Source organism: Pararge aegeria, chromosome 11, assembly GCF_905163445.1.
Source record: "Pararge aegeria chromosome 11, ilParAegt1.1, whole genome shotgun sequence".
In the NCBI taxonomy this organism is placed as follows: domain Eukaryota; kingdom Metazoa; phylum Arthropoda; class Insecta; order Lepidoptera; family Nymphalidae; genus Pararge; species Pararge aegeria.
The window spans coordinates 6,001,221-6,027,466 of record NC_053190.1 but is presented as its reverse complement, the minus strand read 5'-3'; the positions used below and the strand labels follow the sequence as shown (position 1 = coordinate 6,027,466).

General features: G+C 35.2%; 1 pseudogene; it reads right to left on the bottom strand.

Annotated features, from left to right (window-relative positions):
* Window positions 1-5,486: 5,486 nt before the first annotated feature.
* LOC120627389 lies at window positions 5,487-25,081 on the bottom strand (annotated as a pseudogene).
* Between the last annotated feature and the right edge of the window lie 1,165 nt (window positions 25,082-26,246).

The following is a 26,246-nucleotide window of genomic DNA, read 5'->3' as shown; positions in this document are numbered from 1 at the left end:
GAATTGACTGGATATCTACTAATATATACGGCCCTTAATCCTAGTATTTAGTTAATATCAATAATCGTATTTTTATATATTACATACCTCGTACTTCTATAATCATTATTCATCCCTGTTACTTGAATTTTAATATTTTTTTACTTATATCAAGAATACACTTTCAGAAAATTATCTGAAGTGTTATTGATAAATATACATCATTACATGTTAGCAGTCTAAACCTTTTGACAGACATAACCACGGGAGACAGCTACCTATAGTAATAATAATATAGTGTATATACCTGTAATTAAGTATAATCAAGAAACCTTCACTTAGTATTCCGAAATGTAGATAACTTCTGTTATTGAATATATTTTATTCAATAACAGATGTTATATTTAGATTTCTGTTAAAATATTAAACTACCTGAGTATATTTTATAATGCTAATAACGAGAACGTTACGATATGGCCACGCTTAAACCATAAATTTCAATTGTCCACATTCACGAATATTTGCTTTTTAAAAATAATCTAAAATTTTAAAACATATAATTAAAATAAATTATTTAAATAGTATGACTCTATATTTTTTTAAAATTATTTATACAATAGACTCAAAAAATTATTCAGTAATCGATTTTTTAGCATCAACGATTAAAAGAGTGCATTAATATAGGAGAGGCCTTAGAGTTAAATCCAACCAGGACCAACTCCCTTAATGAGAGGGAAAAGGTAATATGACTACTAATATTATAAATGCGATTGTGTGTCTATTTTTTGGTTTGTTACCGATGTTCGGTATAACTATGGCACTGATATTGACGATATTTGGCACAGTTATAAATTGCATCGCAAAAATAGACATATGGATATTAGATAGAAGCAGGCGTTTCTTTGCGGAAAGCCATGATATATTATGAAAATTAAGCTTAATTGGCTATAGTCCGCGAAAAGCACAAGAATCTGTATGGCGTAATTTATAATTTCTTCAATCCTTATTCTCCATACCAAACAGATGCAATGTCCCCTCTACGCACGTTTCGCTCCGAAACTGGAGCATCCTCAGGAGATGTTGACTTTACGATGAATAATTGTTAATATTAAACTGCTTTTCGCGGAGTATAGCAAATTAAGCTTAATTTTAATAATAGACATATTGATAGTTTTTCTAGCCTGGAAAAATAAACGGTTCTCTCAGGATTAAAAAAAAACGAAACAAGCGCGGCATTTATATGCGAAAACTTGTAATTTCATTATTATATAATTATACCGTCTTGTATTGTATTTGAAGCCAGAGTGACACAAATTTAAATTCCGAATTAATTTATTTCAAGTAAGCCTACGATACATATGCTCTCTGATTTTTGGTGATTCTACTACCGGCTTGTCTGAATACAGATTATAGAAAGAAGAAGCCGAAAAAGATCTCCATGTAATTGTTCTATGCCAAAAATCTCTTAAGAATTATTTCAGTATAAAATTCTCTTAAGTATACTTTCAGAGATCGTGGCCTTGATAAAAATGAGTGACTGAAGTATTGCGTGACCCGTCAGATGTGCAATGTGCTTTTCAAATTTAAAATTAATATATTTTAAGTAGGCCTAGTTAAAAACACTTTTAATATTTTCAAGTCAGTCTGTTTTTAGTGACTCTAACACCGGTTTGCAAGGCAGCTTTCACGAACATTATCGTAGGTCCAAAGCTAGTTTTTAGGTTAGGATAGAAAAATAATAATCCCGGTGTCTAGATCTGACTACAAGCAACGTTTAAACAGTACTGGCATAAATTAGTGCTATAAAACGATGCCAGAAAATGTTAAGCCCGGACAAGTGACCCGTTACTATACATGCAGTGACTAGAGTAACCGCATGTACATTGGGGAAAACGCTTAAGTGTGGGTCACACTCACACTTTAGTTATTTAGTTGGTTAAATTTTTTGACCGGTTCAAAAACAGACGAGTCAGAGATAGAAAAAAAAGCTGCAAACTTAGTGTGTTTGAGAATATCTATCTATCGATATCGCCGATTTTAAAAACACTAGGAAGATTTTTTTTATGTTTTGCCATTTTACGATAAAAAATGAAAAACTACGCGGCTTTAAGAATTAAATAGTTACTTTAACAAGCAAATGAAGCAATTACTTACTTTCTTTAGAAATCTCACGTTAAAATTCTTTCGTCTCATTCAAAACAATAAATACGTAAGCCCGTCAATTTAATTAATTTCAATCGGATTTTTCTTTTTACTTGTGCCAAAAGTTTTGCTATTAAGATTCTAGGTCATCGGTAAGTGCCTTAAAGGTTTTTATTGCAATTCGTAAGTAGGACTTTGAATAAATTTATGATAACTTGCTTTGAAGGACAATTCTTTAACAGCTTTAAACTAATAACTTGATAATTTTAAGCAATAAGAGAGCTTGGTCTCTCATCTTTAAGCCATGATAGATAGTAAAAGGCCCATGGCATACAGGTAGACAAAGAAGAGATCCTAGATAAGTCAATTAGTTATCTTTGTAGTTTTTAGGTGGGTCTTGATTATTATGTATCTATGAATTTCCTTTTCATAACGAAAATGACAAAAAAAAAACTTTTTTGTATGCAATACTTCGCCTAGAATATTATATGTTTGAATATTGACTGAACCCATGTCAACCTGTCGCCCTGAAACACTACATTTCAATGTTTGTATTCCTAAAATAATATCTACTATCCGACGTATCGCTCAATTTAGCCTGCTTTTAATACCTATCTAAATCACATATTCAAGTGATATACGAAACTACAGTGGGGTCACAATAAACAGGCAGGTTTGACGTTACAAAAGTGCGTTTAAAGTGGGCCTACTTGTAATCAATTGATTTACGATTCGATTTTAATATAGCTCTCCCTGTTAATGATATTTAGAATTTATTTAATAGCCTTCGTGCGAGTAGGGCTAGCTGTCTTTGGCATTGCTATCTATCTCTCTCTTTTAAAATAAATGATTGTTTAAAATTACAGTGCTGCTATTTATTTCCCATTTACATAACAAACAAAAATTATGTCAGTTTTAAAATAACTTCAATAACATGTCTACTTGTGGCTTAAAATCATTAAGCCATATTTTGTACGTTCATCTGCATATTAAAGCAGCGATAAATTTTGGTGGTACGCAATATTAAAATACGTTATTCAAATTTACTTGTCAAACAAATTTAATATACATACAAACCGCATAATTATATTATTAAAACATTTCGTTTTACACTATAATGGTAAATATAGCTTTGGCAATAAATATATATCTTTGGATCCCTGTGAGGCGATTAACGCCCGAAATTAATAACGAATTCAAATTCTCAGATTGAAATTTATCTCTTTTTTTATGTATGGCGACAGTTTGATCTATAGATATTAATTCTGTTGTTATGGATTCGAAGGTAGATTAAGAAGCACATAATACAATTTACCTTGGAGTGTTTAAGCACTTTGTGCAAAGTAATGATATCGTAGCAAGCATGATCTAGCATCCTGTACACAAGAATCCCAAAAAAAAGAAGAATCCTTAAATTGCATCCATGTTTTAATACATATTATAAGAATAAATCTTCAATCCATGGATTAATTTTAAATTAAAGAAAAATATTAGGTTATTAATTTCGGTCGTAAAAGAACTATATCCATTTCGTGGTGCTAATTCGGATGTTGATAAATCTTAAACTAAATTAGGTTGAAAATAAGAAAGCCTTTTCAGTTGAAAAGGATAACTCTTGTTTGTCCTTCATTTTCAACAGAAAATAAGTCTCTAAGTACTTATTATTTCAGACTTAGGCAGTTTAACTTAGATTCAGATTTGTTTACTAACTGAATTAACACTAATAAATTATTATATTCATATACAGAAAGATTTTGTAGCCACTGCTATGCACCGAATTTAAAATATTAAGATCTTTGGTGAAAATCAAAAATAAAACAAGTTTTTCTGTCCTTATTAGGATATGGCTAGACAAAGATTTCTCGCATCATAGAAACCATACAGGGCTCAAAGGCCGTCTGCCGTGAATCTTAAGAAAAACATTTTTTTTGAATTTAATACATATTAATTTGATAAAAATATGGAGTCTTTAACATCTAATGCTTTGCAAGAATTGAAATTTAATAATTTTTAAAACTTCTTGCTGTAAAATTTCTACCTGAATAAATACCGTAGCGTTGGCACATTGAGTTGAAGATAAAGAAATGAAAACCGATTATGATGTTACTTGGTCGTTTATCCGCTTTGGCCCTTTAAGTTAAAGTCATTCTTACAATCTTAAATAGGCTTACGACCAAGTTTAACTGTGCTATGAATACAATTCTTAATATGCTTTTTTTAATTATATCTGGGGAAAATAGCTTTTTATGTGCGGATAAAGCATAATGGCACGGGCGTCGGGCACATATATACAAAATGCCACTCCAATCTACACGACGCCATGCGTGTTCAGTTAAATCAAATCTTAGTAATTTGTATGCCAAGACACAGATTAATTACGTCATATCGGGTAGGATGGGGGAAATGTACGGGCAATGTGTTCCCGGCTTAAAATTTATAATAAACTAATAACACCTTCGACCAATTAAAACTAAATGCTAAATTACAATAAATATATTTTACACATACCTATTATTCATGACGAATGCTAACTTATATAATTTTGAATGGTGCTCCCGCACAGAAGTTCTACATTTTACTAAAACTTTTTGAAACAACGTTAACAACTAAAAATATATATAATTAATAATATAATTTATAAACCCTCACAATTTATTTGTAAATCTTAATCTTAGCGTCCCACGCGTCTTTGGCTAATGACGATGCCAAATCTCTATTATGGCGAACTTGAGAAATTAAAACTCGCAAAGACTAAAAAGTACTTACAAAAAAGTTATGTATAATGAGTTTGGAATGGAAGGATTATGAATTAGAATTTACATACAATTTTATTACAACATTCTAAACACACAGTATTTGAAATCTAACACTAGGCAGTTTGTGAAGTCATGTATTGTTTAAAACAATGTTTTTGTGTATAAGGGAACACCATGATTTCAATATAAGTTTATTAAAACCCGAAATGGCAGTTTTCGTGATTTAAAATATACAATGGTTTAACATACAATCAGTTTATCATGATAAATATGCGTATTAAATATTTTAATCTACCATTTCATACATATTTCTTGTCAAAATGTAACTATAAAGTCCGTGCACAACGATGTGCATTCAATTAGTTATCTATAAATATTATACATTTCACACTTTATACTGGATACGTAGGTACTGCAACTTGGAATGCGTACTGAACTCTGTATGACTTTTTAACCGTAGTACACTCTTATCCAAAATATCACTGGAAATACATTTATGACGTCAAATTTGACACAACTTACCCTATAAAACTAAACGTCACAAATCGTCGTCGATTTTCATACGTCATAGCGATTAAAGGTACCATATACTCGTAGTGTATAGTAACGTTAAAATCGCCGAAGTATCGCTGAGTAATGCACTAGTAGTAGTAGTAATAAAGGCAATGTTGCGCGACACCCGGTCGACTTCCCAGCAGCCTGCACCCGATCTGCTCGCGAAGTTCCTTCGAGTAGTTCACGTGAACGGGCGTATCCCTTCAGTCTCTCACCTTGCACACTCTCTTCGTTACTTCGCCAATAAACGGTGGCGATAGTTGCGAGACACTGGCAAAAAGAAAAAGTAACGTTTTATTTGCCTTAGGGTCAGCTCACACCGAGACGTGACGTAATGCGACGAGGCGTTTAGATACTTAAGAAAGCTCGAGAGCTAATGCTTTGTAAAAATGTCGCTAGGTGCAGAGCTAGGCTGCTTAGCGCAGCTGATTGAATTTCAAGTATCTGAAAAACGCGTCACTTCTCGGTACTTCGTAATTCAGGAGACGTTTTTTAGCGCCACGCTATGCATAGCGGCATAAACGGCGCAAACAGCGACGCTTCTACACGTTTTTGGGTTGCTATTGCGCTCGGAAATATATTTGTACCTTTATGTGTAGTAATAAATGCTTTATTGTTATTGGTATCTAAAGAAGTGCGCGTTTTGTCGTGTCGCGTTGCTTAACAGTGTGAACTGTCCCTTAATATGTACATAACACATGGTATAAAGTATATTGGCAATAAAGATGATATTTTTAAGTATTTGCCTGAACGTTTTATCGTCTTTAGGCACTGAGGGAATTTTAAACCAAATACTAAAGAGCACTGCGTGTTGGCATTGGTCCTTAGTATTTTTTTTTTTTTTTTTTTTTTTATTAACGATAGGCCAGCGTTTGACGACAATCATGCCCGTTAGAAAGCAATGATGAGGTCTAGGTTGGAGCACGCTTGCCTAGAAAAAGCCTATTCACTCTAGCCTTGAAGGTACCTAAATTTTGTGAAGTTACAAAATAACTGAATTTGGTTTAGATTTAAGGAAGAGATATATAGGCAGACCTATGGACTAAGTAGTAAAAAAATAAGTTATTCAAGTCCAATTGAAAACCATTTGGTAGTAAATTAAAAACTTACTTTTAACTTAAGGTCCCCTTTTCTAAAATGCTTAGATTTAACTTTAAAGTCGAGGCCCATAGTCGTTGTCTCGAGGCCATCGTCATGTTGGAAATGTTCTGGAGGCAAGACCGCACTGGCGGGTGCAGGCTCCCCGTTGATGTACCACGACAGTCTGGTGGCAGGGCGCGATCGACCCGACGTGCAGTTAACTTGTACTCTGTCTCCTATCTGGTACCGCAGACGGGATCCGGATATTATTGGACCCGTTGCGGGCAAAGCTGAAACACAAATATAACTTTGGAATGTCTAGGGACATCACAATCAGGGCTTTGAAGCTGGCGAAGTGGCAAGCAAAATCCACACTAATATTATAAATGTGGCGATATTGACGAAATTTGTCGCTATCTATATATAAAAAATTCAAAGCCCTGACTGACTTATAAACAACGCTGGGATTAGAAACTTGGAATTTTGACGTAGATTTCTGTAATGATGAAACCGCGAAAATGATTTTTTTTATTATGTACCCCAAGGTACGTTTAAAGTTTGTATGAAAGTCTCATAGTCTCAAGTTATATATATTAAACTTCGTACTCTGGCTCTTGAAATTAAATAAAGAAATATGTGTATTGTAGTTTTTAAAAATTCTACTCCCAAAGAGATGTAATAAGGAATGAAATATGACTGAAAAATAAATGCAAATAAAATACCATATAGTAAGTTAGTAGTAATATTTTGAAATTTCACCCCTGAGAGACTTAAATTGGACTTTGAATGCTTATAATAAAATGGTGAGTCCTACGTTTAACATGTTTTAAAAACTTTAATCATAGAGATAAATATCGATGGAGAACACAAACAGATTTTTCTAAGAAAACCTGTCTGTTAGCGCATTACGTGGAAACTTCTAAGCAGATTTAAGTGCAATTTAGTATACTTATAGCTGATATTCCAGATTAACATTTAAGCTATTTTTATCAAACAATCAAACTTATATCAAATTGCTTCAATATTTATTTTTGTGTTTGTTTCATAAGCTCACTTTTTGATTTATTATGTGAACTTAGCGAAAATAAAGCATGCAGTGTTTACCTTTAAATAGTTTTACACATCCTATATAAAAAAATATATAAAATAATAATTAAAATAAATTATGTTGAGATGCAAATAGTCTCCGCCAAAGAACATTTAAAACCAACTAAAAGTAAATCACTTTTGTGGCTGTTGAAATTTATAAAACTTTGTAGGCTTGTATCAAATTGCTTCAGTATTTTTTTGTTTGCTCACTTTTTGATTTATTATGTGCACTTAGCGAAAATAAAGCATGTAGTGTTCGTTTCCTTTAAATGGTTTAACATACTCCATAAGAAATATTAATTATGATAAATTATCCTTATGTAATGAATAAATAAGCCCAGAGCTAAGAAATTGGCGGTGTCAGCCTTTTCCGGTTATCATCTCTTAATTTTCATTAAAGCCCACCAACCCACATTGGAGTAGCGTGGTGGGTCTATGCTCTACAACTGTCTCTCGTTAATAGGCCACGGATGAAAATAAGTATCCGGTAAAGAAAATTTGCCGACCACGACACACCGGATTTGTTCAGTGGGTACTTAAGTGACCCCTTATTGAAGTTGAATACGGCTAAAGGGGCATAACGGCTATGCTCTAACTATGTCTGGTTAGTGCCTTCAAACTTAGTCTGCAACTGTCAGTGATCAAACGAACAACAAACTTTTATAAAGCTCTTGTAACTACGCGAGAATATTAAGATTTCACAAAGTTCATAATTATTTTATTTCCAATTACAATAGGCGGTGATAGCCTGGTGGTTAACACATTGGCTATACTTTCAGGGTGTCGAGTTCGAATCCCGGCACTCCCACTAGCTTTTATGTGCATTAAGTTATGTGCATTTTAAGAAATAAAAATATCGTTATATGCAAGAAAATATCGTAGAGAAAACTGCATGCCTGAGAGTGAACCATGACGTTCTCAAAGGCGTGTGGAGTAAACCAAACCGCACTGGGCCAGCGGGATGGACTACGGCCTAAACCCTTCTCATTGTGGGAGGAGACCCGTGTCCTGTTATGTAGTGGGCCGAAATTGAGAATGGGTTGAGATTATGAATCCCATTTTGTTTATTGCGTAGATTCTTGCTTTACGCAGGTTTCTTCAATATTGTTGTTATACTAACAGTACGGACACAATTGTAAGTTTCAAGATAGCAAACGAGACTCTTTTTTCGATAACTAAATACTATTATTTCGAGTATTAATTTACGGAATTCCGTACAACCCAAATATACCTTCAAAAATCTGTCATATGTCTATTCCGCGACAAAATATAAAGCATTACTTAAACGATTAAAAAAGTTGAGGATATGAATCGCATAGGCAAATTAACTGTGAAATGGCAAAAAAAAATTACTGCTGGAGACAGGTATTTTTTAGGGATTAACCCATTGTCTTGTGCCGCTTGGAACCAGTGGCTCCTTGCGACTCGTCTGATGTCTTCCGTACACCTCATCGGGGTCTACCAACGCTGTGTTTAGCGGTGCGAGGGCGCCATTCTAGCACCTTGAGACCCCAACGTCTATTGGTTCTCCGAGCGTTGTACACCTTAGCTTTAGCTTCGCGACTACTTGAGCTATATCAGTAACTCTGGTTCTTCTACTCTAATTCCTCGTCAAATGAATTACATTGGTCGTCGGTGTTATATTTATGCTTAGGCCGATGATAATGAAACATAGACATACCAACTATAGTCATATCCGCATGGTCGGAGACGGTGGGGAACAGTGGTCGCTCACCGGAGACCTCGCAGCGGTACCTCCCGCCCGTCTCCAGGACGGCCGGATAGAGTGTTACGTTCGAACCGTTAGGGCTCGAGTTCTGCAACAAGATACACTTTTTAATACTTGTAACAATGGTAAAAGGTGACATAAATAAAGAACCCCTGTTCGACGACCAGGAATTTTTCTTTGGTCTGGTCTGAAGAGGCTTGGAAAGCGGCGGAAGTTTAACAAAAACAGTTGTTAAATTCATTATTATCGGAATATCATATCACTTTATCGGAACTCTCTGCTCTTATACCACATTTGACACTACGGTCAACAACGTAATATCTTCTTAAAGCTTAAAGACAGGCAGACTGACGGTAATACCAAAACCCATATGCCGTAATCTTTATCTGAGAATTGGAATAATTCAAATTATTGATTTTTTAACGGTTATGACTTCTTAAACAGTTTAGGAATTAAAAAATTATCGGTCATTTGAAAGGTGCTCTCAGTTGAAGTAGAGTAGAGTTTGAATCCGCACACCTAACCAGTTCGGAGTGATGTGGGCTTTTAATTTAACCACTATCAAACATCACCTGTTAACGGTGAGGGAAAACATCGTAAGGAAACCTGCATGCCTGAGAGTTGTCCATAACGTTCTAAAAGCGTGTGAAGTCTACATATCCGCACCAGCCCAGCGTGATGGACTACGGCCTAAACCCTTCCAAATATAAAAGGAAACCCGTGCCCTGTCCTTGGCCGGTAATCCGTTGATATGATGAAGTTATAAGACCGTATGTGTACCGATTTAAAGTAATGAAGAATAATTATGGTTTTATTGGAATATAAATCCTGCGTTTTTATACTGAATGTCGGTGGCAACTGCTTTACTTTGTGAGGTTAAGTTGGTAAGGTTAAGCCATCTGTCAAGGCACATAAATCTTAGCGCGAATCCAGTACGTACTCGCTGCTCCCCGTCGTGACGCTGAAAGGCCAGTAGAGCCAACATGCATAATTCAAAAAAGTTTTTGACATCTTTGATTTAAGCTAAGGGAAAATAAGATAAATGGCTTATTCGATTACGAGTTAAGTTGAAAGTGGCGCTGTATAAATTATATTATTACGGGATTATCTATAGCAAACTGATCATTTTCATCATTACACTAAGCTATAGCATTATAGTATCAATGCTGGGCACAGGCTTCTCTCTCATAGGAGAGAAGGAATAAGAGCGCTTACCCATAACGCTGCTTAAATGTGAGTTGGAGGGCTTTAACGATTTTATTATCACAATATGTAATGGATACTAACTGGGGACGCCCAGCACAAAACCAACGAGACAGTTCACTATCATCATCATCGCAAATCGCAGTGGGTGGAAAATCACTTTAAGATCTGGATGTTGAGTTCGATATACCAGTTTATTTTTGTTAATTGAGTGAAATTGAATCATTCTTCTAATCTAAACGTTTCTCAATTTAAACGGTTTAGTAATCAAAATGGCAACCATAACCAAACTGACTCCTTCCAGGGTTGATGACCGGAACAGGTTAGTGTTTTACCGCTTTTCCAAGCCCTGGCTCGCCCTGCTCTTAGAGGCACGGTGAGCCCGGGGGTGGATAACTTAAATTTTGTAACTAACGCTTAATGCTAGGCCACGGGTTATAGAAATAACTTCCTTTTTAATTCTTCAACCAATCAGAATCACCCATCGCTGCCCTGTCACGTTGTCAGCCAATCAGATTCGTGTTTGCTTGTTTTAAGTCACGTGGTCAGAGGTTATCAGAAGTTTCCATAGCGATGTTGTTATTTCTAGATATATACCTAATAATTTGTTAACATTAAATATGGTAATCATGAACGGTAGTTCAAAGGGCTATGTTATGTATGTATCTAACAAAGTATGATGAGATGAGAATTCTACTAGGTACGTAGGTGTATTAAGATTCAACAACAGCGATAAAATTCTAGGTATATAACGCTAAAACATATAGGTAATATGCAAACTTTTATTAGCATATCCTGATTGCCTAGGAAAATGCAATAAAGAAGCGAAACGAAGGATACTAGTAAAGCGCGCTTCTTATTTCGCATAACCGCAATATTGTTTTCATAGTTCATATGAAAACAGTTTGCTCGTACAAGTCCTGTCACGTAAAAAAGTTCACATGGTCTTCTATGAATTGGGGGATCTGCGAATGAGTTAGTCTTAAGCTTTGACCCACGTTAAATAAAATTTTATAGTAATCCCGAAGGAATCTTAGTTTGACACTTATTAAAACTTAGTAGTCTGCGTTTTTACCATGTGGAAAATATGACTTAGATAATTTGCTCTGTTGCAAGAATTTATTATATGTATTACAATTTATTGAGAGTTATGGTTTTCCAATTGTTTGCCACTGACAAACCATTGAAACAATTGATTGACTTTATTTGCTAATCAAGCTGTAATCAGCTATTACAAGACAATGATATGACGTATGCTTATTAATTCGGTAATCTGATAATATTTTGAAAGTTCTATCGTAGGATCACTTACACGCCATTGTACAATCATTGCCTTTTAGCAATATAATTGTTGATAACAAATACATTGTTAAGTGTGAGATCGTAATGTTCAGACTAACGTTGGTTCGATTTCCACAACCGAAAAATGCTTGTTGTGAACATGAATATTTTTCAGAGTCTGGGTGTTTATATGTATATTCTAAGTATTTATGTATATTATTCATATTAAATATTCATCAGTCATCTTAGTACCCATAACACAAGCAACGCCTACTTTGGGGCTAGATGCCGATGTGTGTATTGTCGTAGTATATGTATTTATTTATTTATTTATTTATTATAATATTGCGTGTATAAGCTTCGTAGGTTCACTACCCGCATTCATTCTACATGACACCCACTATATTTTACTATATTGTCCGTGAAACCATGAGCTGGGCACAGTTATTAAAACGATACTCGTCCTCTGATGACGCTTTATCGACAATTCGAAAAATTCAGAACCAACGTCTGTTGCTTCATATGCAATTTATTTGTATCGAGATTGTAGCTATAAAAATGAAATAAGTTATTAAATAATTAATAAATTCGCCTGTTGCTTCTATTGAATACTAGCTTGCGACCTTTGTCCGCGTTTTTTACAGGAGCTCACAAATCCCGCAGCACCTGTTTATCCTGGGATAAAAAGTAGCTTATGTTACTCCCCGTTTTCTTTCGATTAAGTCTGTGCCGAAAATTAAGTTAATTGTTTGCTATTAGGGTGAAGAAGTTTTATGTAAGTTAGGCGCGAAGGAAGGACAAACAAATACACTTTTGAATTTAAAATATTAGACTGTATGTGGAAATTCACACGTAAAGTATGACTTATATCCACGAATAAAAGGCTATTCGTGTATATAAACTATATACACGAATCGCCATATTGTATTACATTCGTATGATATATAGACACACTCGGTATGATATCAGGATTCTAACGTTACCTCATACATCCAAATCTGTTTAGGCATTTAGGAGTTATGGTAGACTAACGCAAGTCACACAAACATACATGAATCCTGAAGACATATTACATTATTTTACAGGCAGTCGTGTAAAAGGAGAATTTGATATAGAAATTTGATAGTAAAAGCTGCTAAAATTTATAATTCAAGTTAAAAGTCAACTATATTAAAGCTTTGAAAAATGAAAGTTTTATTTTTTTCAAATTTTTGTTAATATTAAATTTCAAATTCAAATTCAAAATTTCTTTATTCATGTAGGTCTATCACAGGCACTTATGAAGCGTTCATAGATATTTGTTTACATAATTGTAAGGGGATGGTAATAACTTCGTTCGCCAACTTAAATCTAAAGCTACGAAGGTTCCAAACGCGCCCTGGTCTAAGAAGAGCCCACATCAAACTTAGCCGGGTAATTTTTTTTTTGTTATCACCATCTTCCAGTAAATTTATATTAAGCTATGAAGCTAGAGCAATTCACACCCAAGCTTTTTTATTGTTTAAGTAATCCTTAATATTATAATAGGATTTTTCTGTAAGCTTACGTTTTATATAAACTTTGAACTTATTGAGAGACATCTCAAAGATTTCATTTGGTAATTTGTTATAAAATAATATACTATTGCCCTTGAATGAATTTGCAATTTTGTGTAGCCTAGTAAACTGCACAACGAGTTTATTTTTGCTTCTAATATTTATATTGTTATAGTCCATTTTCTTTATAAATTTTGATATATTTTTATGGACATAATTTTGTTTTTTTTTATATCCGGTATAAGAGGGGTAGTTTTCTGTAGAAAAACTGCGTACAGTCGTCAAGGGAATTTTATTGCAAAGAAGCAAAGATTCTCGAACATCCAGTAAACGACTTGAAAAAGGAGAATATTTATGTATGCATGAGACATGAGACTGTCATGTTCAATTTCTGATATTGCAACAATATGGACTATAGTTCCTCCACTTAAATAGCCACAAACATAGCTTTTTTTTTGGAAAATACTTAAAAATAGCTATATTATTTTATGATTTAGTTACACTTTTTTCATTAGATATTTTCGATAATACCGGATTTAAAGGAAATTCCAAAAACGTATTATTCATCTGAATGAAGAAGCGACGCACTTCGCTCAGATGACTAATACGTATTCACACAGACTTGATACACTGCTGCTGCGAATATACAGTAAGTGCCGAGTCTTTGAAGTATCCACTTTTCGGCATTATGCGACGGCCGCTCTCAAATCAGATCGCAAAACTATTATATCCGACGAACTACATATATATATTCTGAAACGCTGATAATTGATGACTTTCAACAGAACATTTTTATAAATAAGTTGCTTATGAGGGCCTCGTACCTACTTAATACTGCTAAAATAATAACTTAAGTTCGTTAAAATATTAATTTACGTATACTTTATTAAAGAATTCGAAAGCCACGTTCCGGACAAGGGTATTAAAGGCAGAGGTTCGCTAGGAGTTGGCGTGTTATCAACAAACGCCTGCAGAACTATCGCACACTTGCTACACTGGTCTATTAAAGTTCACAGTTTTAGCAGTATGTGTTAGTTTGTTAGTATTTATTAATATACTTTTTGCAAGCTTCGAGTTAGGATATTACCTACCCATTCCCATGCCTCTGAGATCACGTTAAGCACGTCGGTTAAAGTTACGAGTATCAATACTATAACATGATCTTTTTTTTATTCTTGCTCTTATCTCAAACTAACTAAGTGGGGTCACCAGAATACGTCTTTTGACAATCACTTCTAATAGCGGAGAAATTATTATCCACTCCTTTCCCACGCTTATCCTCTTTTACGCCATCCTTCCAGCTTGTCTTGGGTCTTCCCATTGTTTTTGATCCTATTTGTTGAATATTTATGAGCTGGCTTCCTACCATATAAATATTTAACATTATTCGTGTAACATCCTTTTCTTCTCTCCGCATCACCTACACGACTATCCCAGTATTATTCCTCATAATAATATTGCCAGTAACGCTACTTTTAAACAATCCCTTAACTTCTTATTTGTTCCATTCTTACACCAGGAATCCTTCTCACATTCGATTTTAACAGTTAACGCCGATCAATCCGCATAGGAGCAGCAAGGAGGGTCTAGATCTCTCTTTTCTGTGACAGAGACGGTCTGTGCCCAGTAGTGGGCCATTAATAGGCTAATACCCGTTTTCACCAACGATGAACAACGCAATGCATAAAAAGGTATCGCCAAATCTAAGGATATTTCTAGGCATGCATTCTACATTTGACCAATGGTTATCATTTAAGAGTTGGCGAAACGTTTTATTCTATAGACATCGCCTAAAGCCTTACGATTCCTAGATTTAGTGAAAACGGGCATAAGGATGATAAGGAAGGAAGATAACCTAGCTCAGGAATAGGCGGTGCCAAAACATTCAAAACGTCAAATGTATTTAGGTTATTACCATTATTTGTCGAATTTAAAGTCGGTTTTAAGCCATATAATATGATAGGTTGTAAGTAAAAATTAAACAGAAAGGTACAATTTATTAAATTCATGAAAACTCTATTAAATCCTTGTTATTTGGTTAAAACCAGTTCCTTTTTGTCTTGGTTCTAATAAATGTAAGTATTTTGTGTGCATTATCTCTTACTGCTTCTGACGACTGGGCATCAATAATAATATTTGAAGCACCACCCGTCTTCATAAAGAGAGTAGGCTTGTAAAAAATCCCGATGTATCGGTATATCGATATTTTTTGTTTCATATATCGGTTGTTGTTGGCAATATTTATTTATTTAGAAGTCTAGATATACAAAAAAAAATTCTATTAAGAAGAAAAAATGGTTATATCCTTAGGTTAGATTTCTAAGAGAGATTATAATTTTTGACACATTTTCACACACCGTTGTAGTCACTGCCATAAACTGCCGAAATTTTATTTTCTTTGAATTACCGATAAAAGTATAGATTTTTTCTACTTAACGAATTCGATATTAATTTTTTTGTGTAAATATGGGTACGATACATATCGATACTTTGGCCTTTCTACATCCCTAAAAGAGAGAGCACCGTGTGGTTCAATGAAAAAACTTGATTAAACATTTCAACACCTTTGAACGACTGAAAGAAGTTAAAATGGATTCAGATCTTTTGCTGGAATACATTTACCTATGTAACTCCAATAAGATTTCATTTTATTATCTTCGTAACATTTTTTTTCTATTTTTATTTTCGATTGTTTTTGTAATATTGTTGTAAGAGTACCTTATATCATTGTTATCATACAAAAGTTACAGCTTTTGAAGTACAGCCGACAAAAACTGTATTTTAGAAGTCTACCAAATGTATTTGATTTATATTGAAGGATTCCTCAATTTTCATTCGTCTATAAGTTAGCCCTTGATAGCATTTCTACTTTAGGGGTATGGAATTTTATTAAATCTAAGCTCCTTAAACTAGTCCGTTTGTACGACAACGTACCGCCCTTGTCGGTAGGGTAGTAACTAGCTACTTTTGAAGCCTCCTACACAATCCAGAGAAAATTCTGAAATTTGAAAATCCTAAGCTGACTCTTCGGGAATCACTACTGAGCCAGGGTGAATAACAAAGGTTATTTTAATTGTTAAGCTTAACAGCTTTGAAATAGCTTTTGAAAGTCGAACGTCAGTTGCTCTATAATAACTGATAATATTTACGTACCTAATTATTGCAAAAAAGTACATAACAAGAACAAAAACTCAACTGCGGTAACATCTGCCATCTCTTTTAAATTCATAAAAGAACTGAAAAGATAGAAATAATGAGCTTACTTTTTAGGGATTACTTTTACCTTAGGTATTTTTTTTTAAATTTTGATTTGAAGAATTTATTGACACCCCTCACATAAAAATACGACTAGTCGTTCGGTCTAGATGCCGTGCCAAAGAAATATACTTACATACATACACACGTAAAACTTAACCTGCCTTTGTTCGCAGTCGTCGTTCGCAGGTATAAAAAGGCAAAAGACACACACTCAAATATAAATAAATAAAAAATGTTATAACCGGTTACTTTGTGGATGAAATAAGTAAAAATATAAACATAAAAACAGAAAATAAAACACTGGGCGCCTTATTCGCCTACACTATGTTTATGGTCTCTGATATAATATTCACAAACTGAAATTGTGCAGTTTAACAGCCTTGCAGTGTGTAGATTGTCTATTAACATCCTAGTATAAACTCTCTTGTGCTTAGTGCTCGTTAATAAATAAACGCTGACATTAACAAGTCTCGTATAGGGATCTCCACACTCCCGGTCCCGTGACGCTTGTTATCAGTTTCCTGAGAATCTACTCTGTCGATGCCAGTACCTTGGGACCGCAATGCCCATTGATGCTCCAAGCTGATGTAAGTCATACAACTATTTTCTAGGTCAAAATCAAAGTCAAAAATATCCTTATTCAAGTAGGCCCATATATGTCACTTTTAGAATGTACATTACATGAAAAATGTGTGTACATGGTAGTGAAATGATGGCGACAACCATATTGGTAATCTGAAAACTACGAGGGTACTAAACGCACCCTGGTCTAAGATCCACAACAAACTTAGCCGGATGTTCTTTTTGTTATCACATCCGCGGTAAGAGGATGTGTTGACATCTGTATTCTGATCTACCGTCACCGCAGGGCGTATTTTATATTAGAACTTACTAATTAAGTATAACTATATACTTAAATATAAAGAAAAGTAACACACTATTTCTCTTGGATTTTGCATTTATGTTAGCTTTTTGAGTTACCCTGATCTAACTCACTGACCTGGTTACGCATGTTTTTATTTCTCTCTTCTACGATGCAGCACTATTGCCGGATGAGGGACTATGAACTTGGTTGTGAGGCCCATAACACGCAATAAAATATTGTTATATAATGACACATATAATTGCAGAAACCTACAGATTTACAAAATGTAATAACCTGGTAATTAGATACCGTAAACATGTTTATAAAATGAAAACCTCATGATAAAAAAAAGTGCGGAGTTCGGGTCAATGAAAAGAGTAGTAACAATTAAGTAACATCCAAACATTTATTTCACTCAGATGAGAGAGAGAAATTTTCTATGAATAGCATTAAACAAAGTTAAAGTATAAAAATTCTATAAACTAGGAATTGTTATTGTACGACTATTTATACAAACTGTTTATAATTTATTTTAACTATCTTGGTTATAAATAATCCTTTTTCCTGTTATAAAAATATATAAACTTTTAGTATGATTTATAAACTATACAAAAAAGTATTGCACTAAAATATTTACAAAAATAACCTAGATGCTGTTTCATAAAATATTTACGTAGAGTGCACAATAAAATAGAAAAAAATAAGATAAATTAATGGTTACAATTTATGAGAGAGGTGTTTTTCAGACACTTTAACGAATACATTTTTGTGTTAGATTTAATAACCCGGACCGGTATCTCGGGACATCATATCGGCTACTTAAGATGCTCTCCGGGCCACGGGGGTTCTGTCTATCAGAAAAAGTGGATACCTAACCTCTAATTTAGCTCGCGGGTGTAAAGTGAGAAGTACGTGGGGTATTTCTACTGTTTTTGGATACAATGTACCTACTGCATGCAATGTGGGTTCTATTTGTTCTTAATTCGATGTATTTGACGGCCGATTGGCGTGTGGGCAGCGATTCTGCTTTCTGAGTCCAAGGCCGTGGGTTCGATTCCCACAACCGGAAAATGCTTGTGTGATGAGCATGAATATTTTTCAGCATCTGGGTGTTTATATGTGTATTAAAAGTATATTATTTATAAAAATATTCATCAGTCATCTAAGTACCCATAACACAAGTTACGCTTACTTTAGGGCTAGATGGCGATGTGTGAATTGTCGTAGTATATTTATTTATTTATTTATATTGCACACGTCGTTTTTGTGTCGTGGGTTAAAAAAAGCGGGCTATAATTATATGGCAGTTGCATACGGTGGTTATAGACTAGTTGACGAAAATCTAGCTTTTCATGCCAAGTTTGTTTACGGTGGCCGCTTTATGCGGTAATTTCCGCTTTCACGAAGAGCCTCGAGACCTAAACAAACGACCCCACTCACAACACAGTTAATTTAATGAAACGTTCCATTCAAGTTACATATCATTTGCACTTTTGTAGCTTCTTGTCATAACTTGGACAATGATACATGAAACATGATGATTAATGCATAATAACTTTGAGTCAGCGTGAAAGAGTTGTTATTGAGGGATGAGCTACGGAACGAAAAAGATGGCTACAGAGCTACAGTTAAAGACTCTTTTTTATCCACTACGAGTTTGAACTTGCCTGCAATCTCACCAGCACGGATACAAAATTATCTTCTCCCACAGCTTTGTCAACTCTCAGAGCACTGGCGCACAAGTAGAAATAATATCCGAATAATACATGTGTAGTAATAAACGGGGGTAAACTCCTATTCCATGAATCGGTACTTCCAGCACTTCTATAATACTACCCGGAATTATATCCCTTGTCAGAGTATATAGTCGTGGGATATAATTTTTGTCACCTGCCTGTGCTAGCCCTGCTAGTACGTGATGATGCAGTCTAAGATGGTACCGGGTTAACCTTTTACCGCTATGGTAGTTATATTAAAATCGTACCACTAATCTGTCTCCACGCGTCATCGTACTGGAACGTTAACTTACTTGGCGGCACGTCTTTGTCATTAGGATGGTAACTAGTAACTAGTGTTAAAGGTTTAGGCCTCCCACCAGAAAGAATATTACATTCTTAACACAGACGCGGACGTTTGGACAATGACTGTTCCTGTTCCGAAATATTTCTTTCTCAATGGTTTTAAATAAAAAAAAAAAGTTAATTTCAGTACACACACACAAAGTAGATAAAAGCAACAGTTCTACAATTCATAACGTAGGCAGGTACGTAGATAAAAGTTGCGGGGCAACCGTTGCAAGTAATTGACGGAAGTCAGAATAGCTTTTCACGGCGAGTGTGTTTACGGCGGCCTCTTCACGGCGTAATATCCGCTTGTGTGGGAAGTTCCGAGACCAGAGCAAACGACTCAACTAGCGGCATGATTAATTTCATTATACGCTCTCTCAAGAGTTCTCTATTATTAAACCATTTGGCAACGTTCTATGTGCTGCGAGATGAAGGCATTTCTATAGTTCCTTATTTGGTTGTTTACTGTTTTGTTGAGTTTCAGTCATATATAACGACGTTCCTTTATTTAAGCACTATTTTATGTTCTACGTAATGTTTTATAGATGAAAATTACTCTGCCGTAATGTTATACATGCTTATTTGCATGATGTATATTCAAACAATATCCCTATACAACGTGTAAATCGAAACCGAAACGTTAATTATTGTTGAGTAAACCGCTACCATAGTTTTTACTCAAACAAATCAGATACAGCCCTAACATCACATGTAAAATTAAAACCAAGTGTGTCCTGCAACTTTATTAGGTACGTATACGCGTAGCGTAGGTATCATGCGCGTGTCGGTCTTTGATCTTCAATAGGGTTGTCATAAGAAAACACTTAGAATGTTTTTAATTAGTTTGTATGGGAAAATATTTTGGTTAATTGGTTGTGCAATGAAGAGTTAACTTGATAAATTTAATTACGGGTGTCAGGTGACAGGTGGTAGTCCCTTAATCAGATTCACAGGGCTCCTTGTGGGACACGGGTCTACTCTAACACTGAGAAGGGCTTAGACGGTAGTCCGTCACGCTGGACCAGTGCGGATTGGTGGACTTCTGAAGTTTGTAACAATAATCCAAAAACAACCTTCGATAAGAATCATCATTATGAAAAGCCTGTAACAGCTTACTGCTGGACTAAAGGCCTCGCCACGCTGGGTAGACGGGTTAGTGATAGCATTAGATGGTAGCAGTAACAAAGAGAACGTCTCGTATGTCACCCGCTGGAAGAAGAGGGTAGACAACTGTACCTATTCTGATCTGCCGTCAACACACGGCAAGGTAATACCATGTTGATATTATATAATTACTAGCTGTTGCCCGCGACTTCGTCTGCGTTTGATTTTGTTTTTTTGATGTGGCATTAAATTTAGTTAAAGATTTAAAAAAAAAAATATTCAGTATCGCTAAGCCTTAAATGAGGGGTTTGCTGCTGTCCGCTGAGGAGTTCTGTCCTCTATCTCCTACCACAGTTTGGGCAAAATTAAACACATATTATAACCTTTATAGTACAAAAATAATTATTTATATCGGTTACGGTTATAATTTGTCGGAGTTATGGTGTAAAATCGTCATCCCCTCTCCCAAAGGAACCGACCTTAATGTCGGAATAAAAAGTATCCTATATTAATTCTAACACTTCCAAGAATATGTGTACAAAGTTTCATGAGGATCGGTTAAGTAGTATTTGCGTGAAAGCGTAACCAACAAACTTACATTGACATTTATAATATTAGTAGGGATTATGAAAAGTGTGCAATGATTACCTCTACATCGACTCCGGGCAGCAAAAACTTTCTCCTCGGCTCAACGTCCCTCGGGACATGCCTGAAGAACTCTTTTCCATCCTTGTACCATTTGACTGAGTAGAGGATGTCACTAGGGCCCAGCTGCCAGCGACATGACAAAGATGGCCTCGTTCCTAGAGGGACGTGTGCTGGCACGCGAAGCTCTAGCAGCTCTAAACTGGTAACGGTGTACTCTGAAATAAGATAAACTATTTTTAGAAATGCGGCTATGTGCGGATATTACATCTTGATGCAGGTCAAGAACCAAGATGTAAAATGAAAAAAAAAAATTTCATATATTTTAAATATCGGAATCCTGAATGCCAGAGAGTTCTCCATAACGTTCTAGGTGTGTGAAGTCTAGCAATTCGTACTTGGCCAGAATGATAGACTATCGCCTAAAGTCTCCTCATTCTAAGAGAAGACGTGTCCTGTAGTGGCCGGCAGTGGTGAACTATTGTAAAATGTGTTTCTTATATTAGGATCTCTCTTTAATGCTCATTTGTTGTTGTGTGCTATAACAACAGAATTAAACAGCAGAAATACACGTTCTGCGAAAATTTTAACTCTACCTGTTAGTTAATGAGTTATCAGTCCTACGGATGCATAAATGGATAGACGGACAGTGGAGTCGGGCACTCTTTTGGCACGGGACCCCAAAAAACGAGAAGTGAAACTTATTAATTATCATCCAAATCTATAAGAAATTTACTATCAACATAACAATCCCATCATCCAGCCTGATATTTTAATGGACCTTCCATCATAAGAAAGAACGATCAGGCAGGTAACAGGTTATATTGATTATTATAAGCGAAAGCGATGGAAAGTGAAATGATATGGATATTATTGATTTTATTAAATAATATATATATCAGAGGGGTGTAAGTGGGAGGCTAGAACCAGGTAGCCTCCCAAAATGCCATCTTAACCTGCCCGTGGTGCACCCTGCCATTGAATCGACAAGGATCTGGCGACCAACAAGCGGTATGACGATTTTGAATAGAAGGTATGCATGACTGAAGAAATGGCATAGACCACGGAGAGACACGGCAGCAGAGATGCCGGTTCGATCAGTCTAGCCCTGCGATGAGTAACCCGCCTGCCCATCGTGGTCACAAATCTTTGTATGGATGAAGAAAAGAAAGCTGCAGCCCCTAGTACCAAACAGCCCCGCTATTCCTGGCTGGCAGCGGTTGGCAAGAGTCGCTGGGAGCCGCTGGAGGCAAGCGGTCCAGAACCGCAGATTGTGGAACTCCTTACAAAATACCTATGTTCGGCAGTGGACGTCAATTGGTTGTATCTTCAAATATCAAATTATATATTCAAATTCAAATTTTTATTTACGTAATTGCAAGTTAACAAATATGATCTTATAATAAAACATAAGATGTTCCGTGCTACAATCTGCCATTCTATGGCATGCAAATTATAATAACACCTTAATTGTAAAATTATTTTTCCATTTTAGACAAAATATTATTTTTACTTTTTATAAACATATATGAAATATGAAATTAAATATCTTTTTTTTAATTTTCTCGAATTAGGCAGATTGTTTTGAATATTATTGATTCGTTGGTTTAGGAGTTAGCATGTAAGCAACTATGGCTACCGAGATCCTGGATTCGAGTCGCGGTTTGGGCGTTTGCCAGTTAGGTATTGGATTTTTCTGTTCACGTAGATTTTAGTAGGTACCAGCCTAAAATGAGGATATTGGCGGAATCAAGCCCCACGCCTCGCCACTATCTTGTGATAATAGTCGTGATAGCTCATTAACCCACATTAGATTGGAGACATTGGAGCAGCGTGATGGTACCACGCATACATAGTCATAGCATAGACCCAGTCTATGCTCTTAAACTCAGAAGGCCTGTTCTCAGAAGTAGGACATTAATGGAATAAAGTTGGAATAATTACATAAACATTGTATTTGTAAAAAAAAAAATATTTTTTGTCTACCGGTTTCCAAAATTTGAAAAACTTATCTATGATACCATACAGTAGTAGTAGTACCTAATAATTATTCAGACCACTTTAGTAGTAGTAGTAGTAGTACCTAATAATAATTCAGGCAACTTTAGTAGTAGTAGTAGTACCTAATAATTATTCAGGCAACTTTAGTAGTAGTAGTAACTAATAATTATCAGTGCAACGAAGCTTTTTTATCAAAAAATTGCGCGTAAAAACTCATCGCTTCTACTCTGTGTAGCAAATTAATATACTCCAGTAATGTTGAGGTAGGCGCGCCATACTCGTATTACCATATTGGTAAATAATCGAATTGTGTGCAAAATATTCCACTTTCAAAATATATTCCACATGCCTACATCCGCTCCTATTTATTTAAGTATTTTGTATACTCGCATTTTTATTTGGCTGGAGGTAGCATGTTATGAAGGCAAAAATCCATTAAACGCCACGTCAAATAATTTCCCATGTGACGTTCGCTCGCGGCCCGTAAAAGAGGCACTATTGCCCTCGCCCAGCGGTGGATAATATTACTTTACGACCCGCGGGGCGGAGCGCAAATGTAAGTAAATTGGCGAATAAAGACAACAAGCGCGCGAATTTAGTGGCATCTATACCACACCCGTCGCGTGCATACAGGCTTTAGTCTGCGTATGCAAAAGAATTTTACTAGTTCTTATTTGCAATGCCTCATTTATTGTTCCTAGTTATTGCAAACAAAGTTCTAGAATGGCTTCACGGCTTCCGTCTTCCCACTACTTATAATGTAAGTACCTTTTTTAAAATCAAGGTTGAATAGGGATCTTCATAGACAAATACAATAATACCCTTTTAGGCAAGTTCCCTAAATCTTAAGGCTTCATCATCTAGTGCCAGTCTAAAAATAAAATAAAAAATATTTTGGATTTATTATAATTAGGTACTATACCGCAAACAGGTTAGCCCGCTAACATCTTTATTTACTAAGTTAGATTGCAGTCATGGGCTAACTTGTAGGAATAAAAAAAAACTATAGGTCCAAACGTCCTTGAAGTCTGTCTCGGGTTTTTTCAAATGTGTGACCGAAACGCGTCTGAGGTATCTGCGTATTTGTTACGATGCAAACGTTAGCCCGAATTTGTGGACGTCTATAAAGGTTTATCAACAGCTGCGACTTCATTTCGTTTATTGCCCTTTGACGCGCCTCACCTGCGAGTAGACTATATGGAAATAAATTCTAGTGCATGAGATTTTTTAAAACTGAATCGTATTTACGATTTTTTAATTTCGATAATAATTTCCTAATGATATTATTAAAATTAAAAATAAACTGGTGTTCATACTTATTTTTAACCTAATAGAGTGTCACTTATTAGTATTATGAACCTTGATGATCACGTTATTCTCCTACACTCTTATCTACAGAGAGCTCTCTTTATTACTCGTTAGCTCAAAAATCAAAAAGAACAACGTAACGAGAGGGACTCCATAGACTCTCCATATTCCATACATAAGCAAACTTTGTAATTAAATTTCGTAAAACATGTTTTTCGCGGTAAAGCAATTTCAACATTCTAAATTGTAATTCCAGTTTTCATTTTTATTCAATCCCATGAACTACGAGAACATTTCCCTTTCCACGCTTGCGAACAGTGCGGAACGGAGAAAAGCCAAATTGAATACAGATTCAAAATTACTAACTATTATTAAAATGCACTTTTATTATTTTAGTTGTCGAAATTAGATTTAAATCAAAACGACATTACATTTAATAATAACATAACCATAAAAGTTTTTAAAATGATCGTAAATTTGTTTTATAAAACTTCTTCGAAACCACCGTAGCGAGGCACAGTTCCTAAGATGCAGCATCTTAGGAATGGCCAAACTCATGCTTCGACCAAGGTAACTGCCCGCTCTAGGATGTAAATAAACGATATATTTATTTCCGTCTATAAATTAAAATGATCAAAATTAAACTAAAACGGTCTCTTTCATAAAATGAAATTTGTTTCCATATTTTATCTTAACAAATTAGACTTATATTCAAGTGCGCTATGTGTGCTTTCGGCTTCGCGCTTTATAAATACACCTTAGTCAAGGACCGACAAGATTAACTGAAGTTAGGATAATCTAATTTTATAATAAGTAAAATTGCACTTTAGACAGTCCCAGTCTTATTTAAAAGACAGTAATAAAACAAATGGTATGTTTATTTATCCCCAATCGTTTTGGAATTTAAAAACTGAGCTTCCTCTTGTTTTTCTTACTATAGTTCCTGGTGGTCATTTATCCTAGTATTATAATTATTAGATATCATGATTAACAACACAAAATGGCCTACTAAAAGGCATAGGTCACCTCTCGGAATGAGAAGGGTTTATAGGCTGTAATCCTGTACTGAATATGTGCGGATTGGTAGACTTCACACGCCTTTGAGAACACTATAAAGAACTCTCAGGCACGCAGGTTTCCTTACATTTTTCTTCACAGTATTTAAAGAAAGTTATAATCAATTGCTCAAAAAACACAAGTTAAAGATGCGTACGTGCGTGCTGGGGAATGAACCAGTTCCTACCCTTGGAAAGAAAACCGAACTCTTATCCACAAGGCTAACACCGTATGGTTTATTAGATATACCCGCTTAATTAATTGTACGACTAGGTTTTTGAAGACGATCATAGAATGAACGTTTCAACAGTCTGCCGATGATAATAGTTTCGGAGTTTCAAACGGTTCTTCGAACTTTATAGTAGACGTAGCGAAGACATTCACATTTGGCATGAAAGCAAAATGTTAGTACTAGGATACGGAAATACGGCTAAGTTAGAAGTCTGCAACTCTACACTGACGCCGGTGCCTTGACAACGAAGATAGTGCTTTAACTCGTACTTCAACCCGTACGTACCAACTATAAATGTAGATTTGTTAACATGCTAAAATATTTTAGGTCACGACGATTTAACCAATCGACATCATATTATA